The sequence below is a fragment of the Schistocerca nitens genome, unplaced genomic scaffold, assembly GCF_023898315.1.
Source record: "Schistocerca nitens isolate TAMUIC-IGC-003100 unplaced genomic scaffold, iqSchNite1.1 HiC_scaffold_335, whole genome shotgun sequence".
Taxonomy (NCBI): domain Eukaryota; kingdom Metazoa; phylum Arthropoda; class Insecta; order Orthoptera; family Acrididae; genus Schistocerca; species Schistocerca nitens.
Genome location: NW_026045869.1, coordinates 1 through 12,949, shown reverse-complemented (window position 1 = coordinate 12,949; position 12,949 = coordinate 1). Strand labels below are relative to the sequence as shown.

General features: G+C 49.7%; 4 non-coding genes and 2 pseudogenes across 4 annotated transcripts; all 6 read right to left on the bottom strand.

The window, feature by feature from the left end:
• Nucleotides 1-995: 995 nt before the first annotated feature.
• Nucleotides 996-1,113, bottom strand: LOC126227732 (5S ribosomal RNA; annotated as a pseudogene).
• A 989-nt stretch (nucleotides 1,114-2,102) lies between these two features.
• LOC126227735 (5S ribosomal RNA) lies at nucleotides 2,103-2,221 on the bottom strand. The gene has a single exon (XR_007543993.1). It is a non-coding gene; the product is annotated as a 5S ribosomal RNA (ribosomal RNA).
• Nucleotides 2,222-3,210: 989 nt separating this feature from the next.
• Nucleotides 3,211-3,329, bottom strand: LOC126227734 (5S ribosomal RNA). The gene has a single exon (XR_007543992.1). It is a non-coding gene; the product is annotated as a 5S ribosomal RNA (ribosomal RNA).
• Nucleotides 3,330-4,318: 989 nt separating this feature from the next.
• Nucleotides 4,319-4,437, bottom strand: LOC126227733 (5S ribosomal RNA). Its single transcript, XR_007543991.1, has one exon. It is a non-coding gene; the product is annotated as a 5S ribosomal RNA (ribosomal RNA).
• Nucleotides 4,438-5,426: 989 nt separating this feature from the next.
• On the bottom strand, nucleotides 5,427-5,545 carry LOC126227708 (5S ribosomal RNA). The gene has a single exon (XR_007543971.1). It is a non-coding gene; the product is annotated as a 5S ribosomal RNA (ribosomal RNA).
• A 7,167-nt stretch (nucleotides 5,546-12,712) lies between these two features.
• Nucleotides 12,713-12,832, bottom strand: LOC126227731 (5S ribosomal RNA; annotated as a pseudogene).
• Between the last annotated feature and the right edge of the window lie 117 nt (nucleotides 12,833-12,949).

Sequence of the window (12,949 nt, the reverse complement as noted above, 5' to 3'; positions counted from 1 at the left end):
TAGGGCGCGAAACAACATCGGTTACCGATTGCGGCACGGAGTCAGAGACAGTCTCCGACACAACAGCACCCACAACAGGTTGAATAACAGCAGGCACGTTTTCCGAAACCACGGACAAAGATTCCTGGCCGGTAGTCGCAAGAACAGAGACAGTAGCATCAGCAGACATATCCATCGCTTCCGCGGCTGCAGCAAGATTAACATCTGCCGCACGCCGCGCAAGTGCGGGGGGGGCGGAACCCAAGACCGTAGCCGCGACGGAAGCAAAACTAGCTCCTTGCAAATTGGCCTCAAGTGGTAGCTGAACAGGCCGTTTTCGCTTCGGACAATCCTGCCGATAATGTCCTACACCATTACAAAAGGAGCAAGTCTGTGGCTGGCCACTGTACGTGACAAACGCACGGTGACCGTTTACCAAAATAAAAGACGGAATATGCTGCCTAACCACCATCTTAACACTGCGCACACCGTTCTCGACTTGAAATATATACGCAGACGACCATTTCTCTTTCACAACAGATAAAACAGTGCCATATGGCCGCAAGTGACGAGAAATAGTGTCGTTGCGAATTTCAAACGGAAGGTTAAATATCCGTATTTGCCGAAGACCAAAACCAGCATGAGACACAGTGACATTACTAATATTTCCGTTAAGGTGTCGAAATCTGCGAACACCGTCATTAACAGAAACAACAGCATCACACAGATCGGAAGATTTCAGTTTTAAGAACACAGAATTTAAAAACGTATCGAACTGAATACCGAGTACATCATTAGTAGACAACAACAAATCCTCAATTATCCAACGATGGATCTCAAAAGCCGAAGGTTTCTCTACAGAACGATCAAACTCGCACTGAACATTGTTCTGTCGCTCTTCACTATCATCGTAAAGTATATCCATTACTTACAGTCAGTAGAAGTATAGCCACGTGGCAAAGTAAGCAGACGAACGCCGAGGCGCCGCCGGCCAAGTCGCACAAGGAAACACTGCACGCGAGGCACCGAGGTGTTGCCAGGCGGGCAGCCAGCCAAGTACTAACCGGGCCCGATGTTGCTTAACTTCGGTGATCGGACGAGAACCGGTGTATTTAACATGGTATGGCCGTTGGCGTACATATACTGTAGGCGCACGGCAGAATTCGCATTCGGCTCTTCTCCCAACACACAAAATGTTAGTTTTCGGCCGCATTTGACGAAAGCACCTCCTTCCGCAACAGCGAGTTCCTCGAGGACGGCGCGGAGTGCGCGCCCGACGTCCCAGCAGAACGATTGCCGAATTGGCGAGCGCGCCGTCGCGTGTGTGAGACGCACAGCTGCTCGTAGCACCTCCTGTCATTCGCTTGTCGCGTGCAACCTTCGACACTCGCGGAAGGCGTATCTCGTCCCTGGTGTCCAGGCGTATGCTCTGTGCGGGGTGTGGCAGTGTCGTGCTGGAGGGCGCCACTGGTAGCGATGTGAGCTTCCTCGCCTCGCTTCGCCTCACACCGGGTGTTTGCATAGTTGGCAGTGCATTCGCACCTTTCCTATCCCTGTCCCCGTACCGACTTGGCCCGACTTTGCTCGACTGCCGCTCGCTGCCGCTCGGGTCGTGGTCCATATGACGGCGCAAGCACGACAAACGTCTGCGGGACTAGACGACGCGACTAAGGAATAAATTTATGATTACAAATCAAATTTGGAACTGTACAGTGCAGCACAACAATAGGCGCTGACGCATTTCAGGGCAGATTCGTACTGTTTTATCGTTTTCAAAGACTTCCCGGCAAACTTCGTTAGCACATTCTCCCTCAAACTGAGTTAATTACCGCATTATCGTACCGTTGCATTACTTTAAAATGCTTAAGAAAGCATCTTTGTCATAACAGAAAGGTAGTATGAAACGACTGCTGGCAGGATGGCGGCTTAAAAAGGAAAAAATGCAGGGGAGCCAAAAGTACCATTTTTATTGGTTCATTTTTATTTTATTTTATTTTTTTTTGTTTTCGCACCATTACAGTAGTTTAAAATGCTTAAGGAAACGTCTTTGTCACAACAGAAGGGTAGTATCGAAAGAGGGCTGGCAGGAGTAGCGATATAAAAAGGAAGAAAAAAAGAAGGGGAGCCAACAGCACCCGGTGGTCCCAGGCGGTCACCCATCCAAGTACTAACCGGGCCCGATGTGGCTTAACTTCGGTGATCGGACGAGAACCGGTGTATTTAACATGGTATGGCCGTTGGCGTACATATACTGTAGGCGCACGGCAGAATTCGCATTCGGCTCTTCTCCCAACACACAAAATGTTAGTTTTCGGCCGCATTTGACGAAAGCACCTCCTTCCGCAACAGCGAGTTCCTCGAGGACGGCGCGGAGTGCGCGCCCGACGTCCCAGCAGAACGATTGCCGAATTGGCGAGCGCGCCGTCGCGTGTGTGAGACGCACAGCTGCTCGTAGCACCTCCTGTCATTCGCTTGTCGCGTGCAACCTTCGACACTCGCGGAAGGCGTATCTCGTCCCTGGTGTCCAGGCGTATGCTCTGTGCGGGGTGTGGCAGTGTCGTGCTGGAGGGCGCCACTGGTAGCGATGTGAGCTTCCTCGCCTCGCTTCGCCTCACACCGGGTGTTTGCATAGTTGGCAGTGCATTCGCACCTTTCCTATCCCTGTCCCCGTACCGACTTGGCCCGACTTTGCTCGACTGCCGCTCGCTGCCGCTCGGGTCGTGGTCCATATGACGGCGCAAGCACGACAAACGTCTGCGGGACTAGACGACGCGACTAAGGAATAAATTTATGATTACAAATCAAATTTGGAACTGTACAGTGCAGCACAACAATAGGCGCTGACGCATTTCAGGGCAGATTCGTACTGTTTTATCGTTTTCAAAGACTTCCCGGCAAACTTCGTTAGCACATTCTCCCTCAAACTGAGTTAATTACCGCATTATCGTACCGTTGCATTACTTTAAAATGCTTAAGAAAGCATCTTTGTCATAACAGAAAGGTAGTATGAAACGACTGCTGGCAGGATGGCGGCTTAAAAAGGAAAAAATGCAGGGGAGCCAAAAGTACCATTTTTATTGGTTCATTTTTATTTTATTTTATTTTTTTTTGTTTTCGCACCATTACAGTAGTTTAAAATGCTTAAGGAAACGTCTTTGTCACAACAGAAGGGTAGTATCGAAAGAGGGCTGGCAGGAGTAGCGATATAAAAAGGAAGAAAAAAAGAAGGGGAGCCAACAGCACCCGGTGGTCCCAGGCGGTCACCCATCCAAGTACTAACCGGGCCCGATGTGGCTTAACTTCGGTGATCGGACGAGAACCGGTGTATTTAACATGGTATGGCCGTTGGCGTACATATACTGTAGGCGCACGGCAGAATTCGCATTCGGCTCTTCTCCCAACACACAAAATGTTAGTTTTCGGCCGCATTTGACGAAAGCACCTCCTTCCGCAACAGCGAGTTCCTCGAGGACGGCGCGGAGTGCGCGCCCGACGTCCCAGCAGAACGATTGCCGAATTGGCGAGCGCGCCGTCGCGTGTGTGAGACGCACAGCTGCTCGTAGCACCTCCTGTCATTCGCTTGTCGCGTGCAACCTTCGACACTCGCGGAAGGCGTATCTCGTCCCTGGTGTCCAGGCGTATGCTCTGTGCGGGGTGTGGCAGTGTCGTGCTGGAGGGCGCCACTGGTAGCGATGTGAGCTTCCTCGCCTCGCTTCGCCTCACACCGGGTGTTTGCATAGTTGGCAGTGCATTCGCACCTTTCCTATCCCTGTCCCCGTACCGACTTGGCCCGACTTTGCTCGACTGCCGCTCGCTGCCGCTCGGGTCGTGGTCCATATGACGGCGCAAGCACGACAAACGTCTGCGGGACTAGACGACGCGACTAAGGAATAAATTTATGATTACAAATCAAATTTGGAACTGTACAGTGCAGCACAACAATAGGCGCTGACGCATTTCAGGGCAGATTCGTACTGTTTTATCGTTTTCAAAGACTTCCCGGCAAACTTCGTTAGCACATTCTCCCTCAAACTGAGTTAATTACCGCATTATCGTACCGTTGCATTACTTTAAAATGCTTAAGAAAGCATCTTTGTCATAACAGAAAGGTAGTATGAAACGACTGCTGGCAGGATGGCGGCTTAAAAAGGAAAAAATGCAGGGGAGCCAAAAGTACCATTTTTATTGGTTCATTTTTATTTTATTTTATTTTTTTTTGTTTTCGCACCATTACAGTAGTTTAAAATGCTTAAGGAAACGTCTTTGTCACAACAGAAGGGTAGTATCGAAAGAGGGCTGGCAGGAGTAGCGATATAAAAAGGAAGAAAAAAAGAAGGGGAGCCAACAGCACCCGGTGGTCCCAGGCGGTCACCCATCCAAGTACTAACCGGGCCCGATGTGGCTTAACTTCGGTGATCGGACGAGAACCGGTGTATTTAACATGGTATGGCCGTTGGCGTACATATACTGTAGGCGCACGGCAGAATTCGCATTCGGCTCTTCTCCCAACACACAAAATGTTAGTTTTCGGCCGCATTTGACGAAAGCACCTCCTTCCGCAACAGCGAGTTCCTCGAGGACGGCGCGGAGTGCGCGCCCGACGTCCCAGCAGAACGATTGCCGAATTGGCGAGCGCGCCGTCGCGTGTGTGAGACGCACAGCTGCTCGTAGCACCTCCTGTCATTCGCTTGTCGCGTGCAACCTTCGACACTCGCGGAAGGCGTATCTCGTCCCTGGTGTCCAGGCGTATGCTCTGTGCGGGGTGTGGCAGTGTCGTGCTGGAGGGCGCCACTGGTAGCGATGTGAGCTTCCTCGCCTCGCTTCGCCTCACACCGGGTGTTTGCATAGTTGGCAGTGCATTCGCACCTTTCCTATCCCTGTCCCCGTACCGACTTGGCCCGACTTTGCTCGACTGCCGCTCGCTGCCGCTCGGGTCGTGGTCCATATGACGGCGCAAGCACGACAAACGTCTGCGGGACTAGACGACGCGACTAAGGAATAAATTTATGATTACAAATCAAATTTGGAACTGTACAGTGCAGCACAACAATAGGCGCTGACGCATTTCAGGGCAGATTCGTACTGTTTTATCGTTTTCAAAGACTTCCCGGCAAACTTCGTTAGCACATTCTCCCTCAAACTGAGTTAATTACCGCATTATCGTACCGTTGCATTACTTTAAAATGCTTAAGAAAGCATCTTTGTCATAACAGAAAGGTAGTATGAAACGACTGCTGGCAGGATGGCGGCTTAAAAAGGAAAAAATGCAGGGGAGCCAAAAGTACCATTTTTATTGGTTCATTTTTATTTTATTTTATTTTTTTTTGTTTTCGCACCATTACAGTAGTTTAAAATGCTTAAGGAAACGTCTTTGTCACAACAGAAGGGTAGTATCGAAAGAGGGCTGGCAGGAGTAGCGATATAAAAAGGAAGAAAAAAAGAAGGGGAGCCAACAGCACCCGGTGGTCCCAGGCGGTCACCCATCCAAGTACTAACCGGGCCCGATGTTGCTTAACTTCGGTGATCGGACGAGAACCGGTGTATTTAACATGGTATGGCCGTTGGCGTACATATACTGTAGGCGCACGGCAGAATTCGCATTCGGCTCTTCTCCCAACACACAAAATGTTAGTTTTCGGCCGCATTTGACGAAAGCACCTCCTTCCGCAACAGCGAGTTCCTCGAGGACGGCGCGGAGTGCGCGCCCGACGTCCCAGCAGAACGATTGCCGAATTGGCGAGCGCGCCGTCGCGTGTGTGAGACGCACAGCTGCTCGTAGCACCTCCTGTCATTCGCTTGTCGCGTGCAACCTTCGACACTCGCGGAAGGCGTATCTCGTCCCTGGTGTCCAGGCGTATGCTCTGTGCGGGGTGTGGCAGTGTCGTGCTGGAGGGCGCCACTGGTAGCGATGTGAGCTTCCTCGCCTCGCTTCGCCTCACACCGGGTGTTTGCATAGTTGGCAGTGCATTCGCACCTTTCCTATCCCTGTCCCCGTACCGACTTGGCCCGACTTTGCTCGACTGCCGCTCGCTGCCGCTCGGGTCGTGGTCCATATGACGGCGCAAGCACGACAAACGTCTGCGGGACTAGACGACGCGACTAAGGAATAAATTTATGATTACAAATCAAATTTGGAACTGTACAGTGCAGCACAACAATAGGCGCTGACGCATTTCAGGGCAGATTCGTACTGTTTTATCGTTTTCAAAGACTTCCCGGCAAACTTCGTTAGCACATTCTCCCTCAAACTGAGTTAATTACCGCATTATCGTACCGTTGCATTACTTTAAAATGCTTAAGAAAGCATCTTTGTCATAACAGAAAGGTAGTATGAAACGACTGCTGGCAGGATGGCGGCTTAAAAAGGAAAAAATGCAGGGGAGCCAAAAGTACCATTTTTATTGGTTCATTTTTATTTTATTTTATTTTTTTTTGTTTTCGCACCATTACAGTAGTTTAAAATGCTTAAGGAAACGTCTTTGTCACAACAGAAGGGTAGTATCGAAAGAGGGCTGGCAGGAGTAGCGATATAAAAAGGAAGAAAAAAAGAAGGGGAGCCAACAGCACCTTTTTTTTTTTGTTTTCTTTTTTTTTTTTTTTTTTTTTTTTTTTTTTTTTTTTTTTTTTTTTTTTTTTTTTTGGCAGGTGTAGCGACGTAAAAATGAAAAAATGAGATAGAGCCAACAGCACCTTTTTTTTTTTTTTTTTTTTTTTTTTTTTTTTTTTTTTTTTTTTTTTTTTTTTTTTTTTTGAAAGTTAGTACGAAAAAGAGGCCTGGCAGGTGTAGCGACGTAAAAAATTAAAAAATGAGATACAGCCAACAGCACCTTTTTTTTTTTTTTTTTTTTTTTTTTTTTTTTTTTTTTTAAATTTTTTTTTTCTTTTTTTTTTTTTTTTTTTTTAAAAAGGAAAAAAAAAAGAAGGGGAGCCAACAGCACCTTTTTTTTTTTTTTATTTTTTTTTTTTTTTTTTTTTTTTTTTTTTTTTTTTTTTTTTTTTTTTTTTTTTTTTATATGAAGGCCCGGGAGGTCCCTCTAATAACGTATGGAAGGAAAGGTAACAGATCCGCATCCCCGCGGTACTGGCGGTGAAGAAAAAAGAAATAAAGGAGACGTATGCCCTAAATGAAACGGAAGTAGTAAAAGAAACGAACCGCCACACTTCCACAGGCGGTAACGAACAACATAAAAAACAAAAGATGGTTTTCGAGAGTAGCACCAAAACACGAAAACCATGCAGAGAACAAACAACCAAAACGGCAGGGCATTGGCGTCACACACAACACTGGTAGCGAAACGACAATTTCAGACAAAAAATTGTAACACAAAGATAAACAGAAACAAAACTTCCGGCGTGACACTTATAAGGTAGTGAACACTGTCCGTAGATCGGAAAAACAAAAAACTGTCACAGTTCGTCATCAAGATGACGGTCAAGGTGATCCCAAATACAAAAAACTTGTCCAACAATTTCTCTTGCAGTGTTCGTTCCCATATATCACATAATCAGGAAAGGGTGTATAATTATATACACATTGATATAAGTCACTTTTAAGGAGGGGTCACGACCGAGTGAAATGCATGGGACAAAGCCACATGCAAAAAATTAGCGAACGTCGCTGAATAGGTCCTACTGGCGCGTTCTTCATCGTGGAAAGTCCATAAATTGGTGAGAAAGGTCACAGTATCGGTAATTTTGAGACTAAAGATGGCATGAATTGTGTGTCCATATATCCAGATGGTGGCATTCCGCTTTGTGGACGGGTAAGGCTTCCACTGTGGCACTATCGCGTCCGTCACAGGAACCTGCCTGACTGTCACTCTATTTATGAGTCGAATCATGTCCCTCGCACAGTACCAGATGTCCCGGAACCTGGAGCACTCGAAGCGGTGCTCGATGTCATCCGGTACTCCGCAGGCCTCGCACTGGCTGAACCGGATGAGGTTGATGGAGTGGAGCTTGCAGTTGGTGGCAACAGTGCGGTTGACCACCCTGTACCACGTGGCCCTCACGTCAGCTGGTATGACGCGGGAACTGATGTTCCGCCACACGGCGCTCCAATCGTGCTGCGGCAGACGTAGCTCCCACTTATTGGGCGGTGGTCGTCCTCGGATGACATCCGCAATATCTCCGACCGCATGGCCTCGCACGTCGTGGAGACTTACGTAGCTGTGCGTGATGTAGTAACGGCGCACGTGGGAGATGGAGAAGGGGATGCCGGTGACGTAGACCGGGGCGGTGACGGAACGCGGCCGGTGTTGATGAAAGAGAACTGCCGTAGGGCTGCCCAAACCTTTGCCAAGTAAAACATTGGTCCGTTTATAAAAGAGTGCCTCACATTTGGCGTTAAAATCGACAAGTCCGAGACCGCCTTCCGAAGGTTTCAGGGTACATGTGGCCATAGCGACCTTAAAAATATCGCCTTTCCACAAAAACCAATAAAATGCATGCCGTATGGACCGTGCGATTTGCTTCGGGACCGGCAAGATTTGCGCCAGGTACCACGCCCTTGCCAGAATGGTGGTATTAATAAGCGCAACTTTGTCCGACAGTGCCAAGTTGCGCGGCGCATGAATTTTAACCACGGCGCGCACTTTATAAAGAGTGGACCGCCAATTGAGAGCTTGCATCTGTTGTAAGTTGTCTGACAGTGTCACGCCGAGCACCTTAGACTGGCGTTTCACGCAGTACCAATGCCGGTATTCAGTACGCATGCGCTCCGTCAACGGGAGGAGAACCGTCTTACGCGGATTTACTACGGCGCCTGTCGCCCGTTCGTATTGCTGCAGAACGCCATAGAGGCGGTCGATGTCGTCTGCCCGTTCGATGAAGACGCCCAAGTCATCGGCATAAGCGCGACACACAAGCCGGTCGTCTCCCACGCGAATCCCTCGACAAGTGCGGCCAATGGTACGGAGGAGCGGGTCCAAGGCGATCGCGAACAGCGCCATAGAGAGGGGGCAACCCTGTCGGACTGAGCGGCTGATATGGATCGTGTCGCTGGCGATACCGTTCACGATAACGCGCGACGTGGCACTGCTTAAGATATTGCTTATCATGGCCGTGAACTTCGTCCCGAAACCCATGCGAGTCATCAATCTGCGAAGATAAAAGTGGCTTACACGATCGAACGCAGTTTGAAAATCGACCAATAAAATTCCCGCATTGCGAAGCCTGCTGCTTTTCGTGTGGCCTATGCAGTCCCTGTAGGCTAAAACGGCGTCAAAAATATTTCGATCTCGAACAGCGCACGACTGCGATGCATCTAAAACTTTTCCCATAATTTGCTTAAGTCTATTAGCAACGCACCTGGCCATTATCTTATAATCCGAGTTGAGAAGGGTAATAGGGCGTACAGTTTCTAAACTCGGCGTCGCAGTCGATTTCGGAATGAGGACGATACGTCCTTCTTCAAAGTCCACTGGGATTTCCGCGCCGTTTCGGATGTCATTAGCTATTTCCGTTAAAAGTTCACTAAAAGAGTCAAAAAATGTCAGATAAAACTCCGCTGGGATGCCGTCTTTCCCGGGGGATTTCCCTGTCTGACTGCCTTTAACGGCATCCTCTACGTCATCCGCGGTATAAACCGCATTAAGATTGAGTCTATCTCGTCGCGTTAAAATATGCGGCACGTGACTTAAAAGATCATTGATTGCGGCGGCATCGACAGCAGTGTCGGTAAAAAGTGATTTGAAATACTGATATAATTCCGCCTGAATCGCCTGGTGGTCCGTGGTTCTGATCCCGGCGGCGAGCGTCCACGTGTTGAGCCGTAGTTTTGCACGGCGGCACCTCTCCCTACGGAGGTGGTACGCAGAGACTGTCTCGCCGACCACGGCGCCCACGGGCTGGCTCCGCCTCACTGGCCCCTCACATTTCCGCCGCAAATCCCGCAGCAACTTTGCTTTAAATTCGCGCAGGGTGGGCAACAGTTCCGGCTGCGCAGTAACGCGCTGCGCGAGCTCGCGCAAACACTGGCGGTAGAAGTCGGCCGTGGCCCGGCGCCACCGTGCCGCATCACGACTAAAATCAATTAAAAATTTTCTGACCGCCGGTTTGGCCACCGCGGTCCACCAGTAAATAGCGGTGGAACCGACCGGTCGGCTCTGCACAAGGGTGTGCCACATATTTAAAAAACTCGTTTTAAAAGAGGGATCATTTAAAATGCTGCAATTCAATTTCCACATATTTTTAACTGACGAACGTGGGCACAAACCTAAATTGAGCTGACAAATGTAACTACAATGGTCGGAAAAAATCACCGGCTGCACATCGGCAGCGACAACGGTATGTGCAAGCTGCGGCGAGACGTAAATCCTGTCTAAACGACTATGTCCGGTAGCGTAAAAATACGTAAAGGCTGTACGGTGGGGGTTGAGAACCCGCCACGTGTCTCGCAGCTGTAAACCAGTAACCAACGTCTTCAGTTCCTCACACCGGTTTGGCCGTGGTTCCTGATCGCGATCGTCAATTACACCATTAAAATCACCCCCGAGGATAAAATTATCTCTATTCTGATATAAAACCTGGCACAGTTCGGTAGCATAAAAATTATTCCGCGCAGGTTTGTTGCCAGAGTGCGCGTAAACATTAACAAACGCGTAACCATTAATTTCACAAACTATGACCCGCCCATTTGGTAAGCATTCGATATTTTGCACTGCGATGTCCGATCGGACTAAAATAGCAGTGCCTGTGCTGTCATCCGCGATGATATTATCGTACGCAGTGAACTCGTGAAAATCGCGGATAAAAGATAATGCTTCAGTGGTCACCTCTTGTAAAAAAGCTACCTGACAACAGCTTTCAGTTAAAAAATTATACAGTGCTATCGCTTTGTGATGGCTACGCATTTTATTAACGTTGACCGTTAGTACCGTAAACTGATTACCAGCAACCATAAAAGAAGAAAACCAGGAAAACACAGATAAAACAATAAAAACACTCACAAGATAAAACGGTAAAATACAAATACAAAAACGACTCAGCATGGGTTGTCGTCGGCGTGCTTAAAAGACGGAATGCCACACTTGAAGTAGTTGTAAATTAATCATCGGGCGGCTCATCACCCCACGCCCCCAGTCGGGTAACAGGTGGTGACGCCCCCGCGACAGACATCGTGGGTAAGTCTCTACTATGTTGTGTTGCTACAGCGTCCTGTGTGACAGGGCGCACACTCGTAACCTGAGGCGGATCTGTCACGGCAGGTTGTGGAACCGATTCACTGGCAGGTAACGCGTCCGATTGATGGATAACAGTTTGCAGATGCCGGACCACTTCGGCCCTGTGCGCTTCCGAGCCCGCAGCCTGGCCGCCGCCAGCACCGCTGCCGTCCGCTCTCGCGCCTACAGCTGATCGGGTCACGTGAGCGGCCGCGCCGGGCCGAACTGCCGCGCCATCGCGCTGCCCCCCCTTACGCCGCTGCCGTTTTGGCTTCCCTTGAGATAGCGGTCTCCCGACAGGCGACGGACTACGCTCTCTCCTCGCGGACGACCGTCGGGAATCGGTCGATGAACTCCTACTTCTGTCACGCCCATCGTGTTCGGGGTCACTGCGCGACCGAACCGACGCACTAACAGAAGAAGACGATTCTCGTCTTTCGAGAGAGGGGGCACGGTCCACGTGTGCACGGCCAGCCGTGACCACATTCGAAACTCCCGACACCTGTTGTGGGAGGACGAAAACTGTTCTATCTATGTCCGCTAAAGTGACAGACTGATCGACCGCCACAACACTGGAACCGGCTGTGGGGGCGAGCGTCTCGTCGGTGACCAGTGCCGGGACTGAGTCAATGGTCACTGTGGGGGCAACTACCGGGGCGGGTTCTGGTCCCGTGACGGGGGTTGTTGCACGCGCGGCTGTCTCCGGTAGGGCTACCGCGTTTAACATGACGGGATCACTATCGGTTAGCATTGGCACCGTAACAGTAGCAACGGACGCGGCCATATCTGCTGGAAGGTCGACACGGCGAGCTGCCTGTGGGGGGGCGCCTAAAGCGACCGCCGCCCAACTCATGGGTTCGCTTCCGTGTTCGCCCAGCGGCAGTTGCAAAGGCCCCTTACGCCGCGGGCAATTTTGGCGAAAGTGATCCGGCCGATTACAAAAAGAACACGTTTGCGGTTGCCCACTGTACGTAATAAAGGCACGGTGCCCGGCCATGTAAACAAATGATGGCACATGCTTTCGCACAATCATTCGTACACTTCGCACCCCATTTTCACATTGTATGGGGTACGCGGCAGACCATTTTTCTTTAACAACGGAAAGCACAGTGCCGTAAGGGCCGAGACATCGCGAAATGGTGTCGTTTTTTACTTCAAAAGGCAGATTGAAGACCCTGACAGTCCGTATGCCATAACCCGCGTTCGTCACTTTAACGTCACTCAAGGTTTGATTATCGTGCTTAAATTGCCGCACACCATCATTGACATTAACAACCGTATCACAGAGTTCCGAACTACTTAACTTCAAAAAGACGGAATTTAAAAAAGTGTCCAATTGGAGTCCGAAAATGTCACTAGCCGGGATTTTCAAATCATTAAGGATCCAATGATGAATTTCGAAAGCGGTCGGACGAGGGACAGATCGGCTAAATTCGCACTGAATATTGTTGTTCCGATCTTCACTTTCCATCGTTGTCAGTACGTACCGTGAAAAATCAGCAAAGCAAGCAAGTCGCCTCGCGAACACCACACGCTGCGGCGCGCTGAACGTAAACACCACGGGCCGGCGGAGCGCAGAGCACCGAGGTGTTGCCAGGCGGGCAGCCAGCCAAGTACTAACCGGGCCCGATGTGGCTTAACTTCGGTGATCGGACGAGAACCGGTGTATTTAACATGGTATGGCCGTTGGCGTACATATACTGTAGGCGCACGGCAGAATTCGCATTCGGCTCTTCTCCCAACACACAAAATGTTAGTTTTCGGCCGCATTTGACGAAAGCACCTCCTTCCGCAACAGCGAGTTCCTC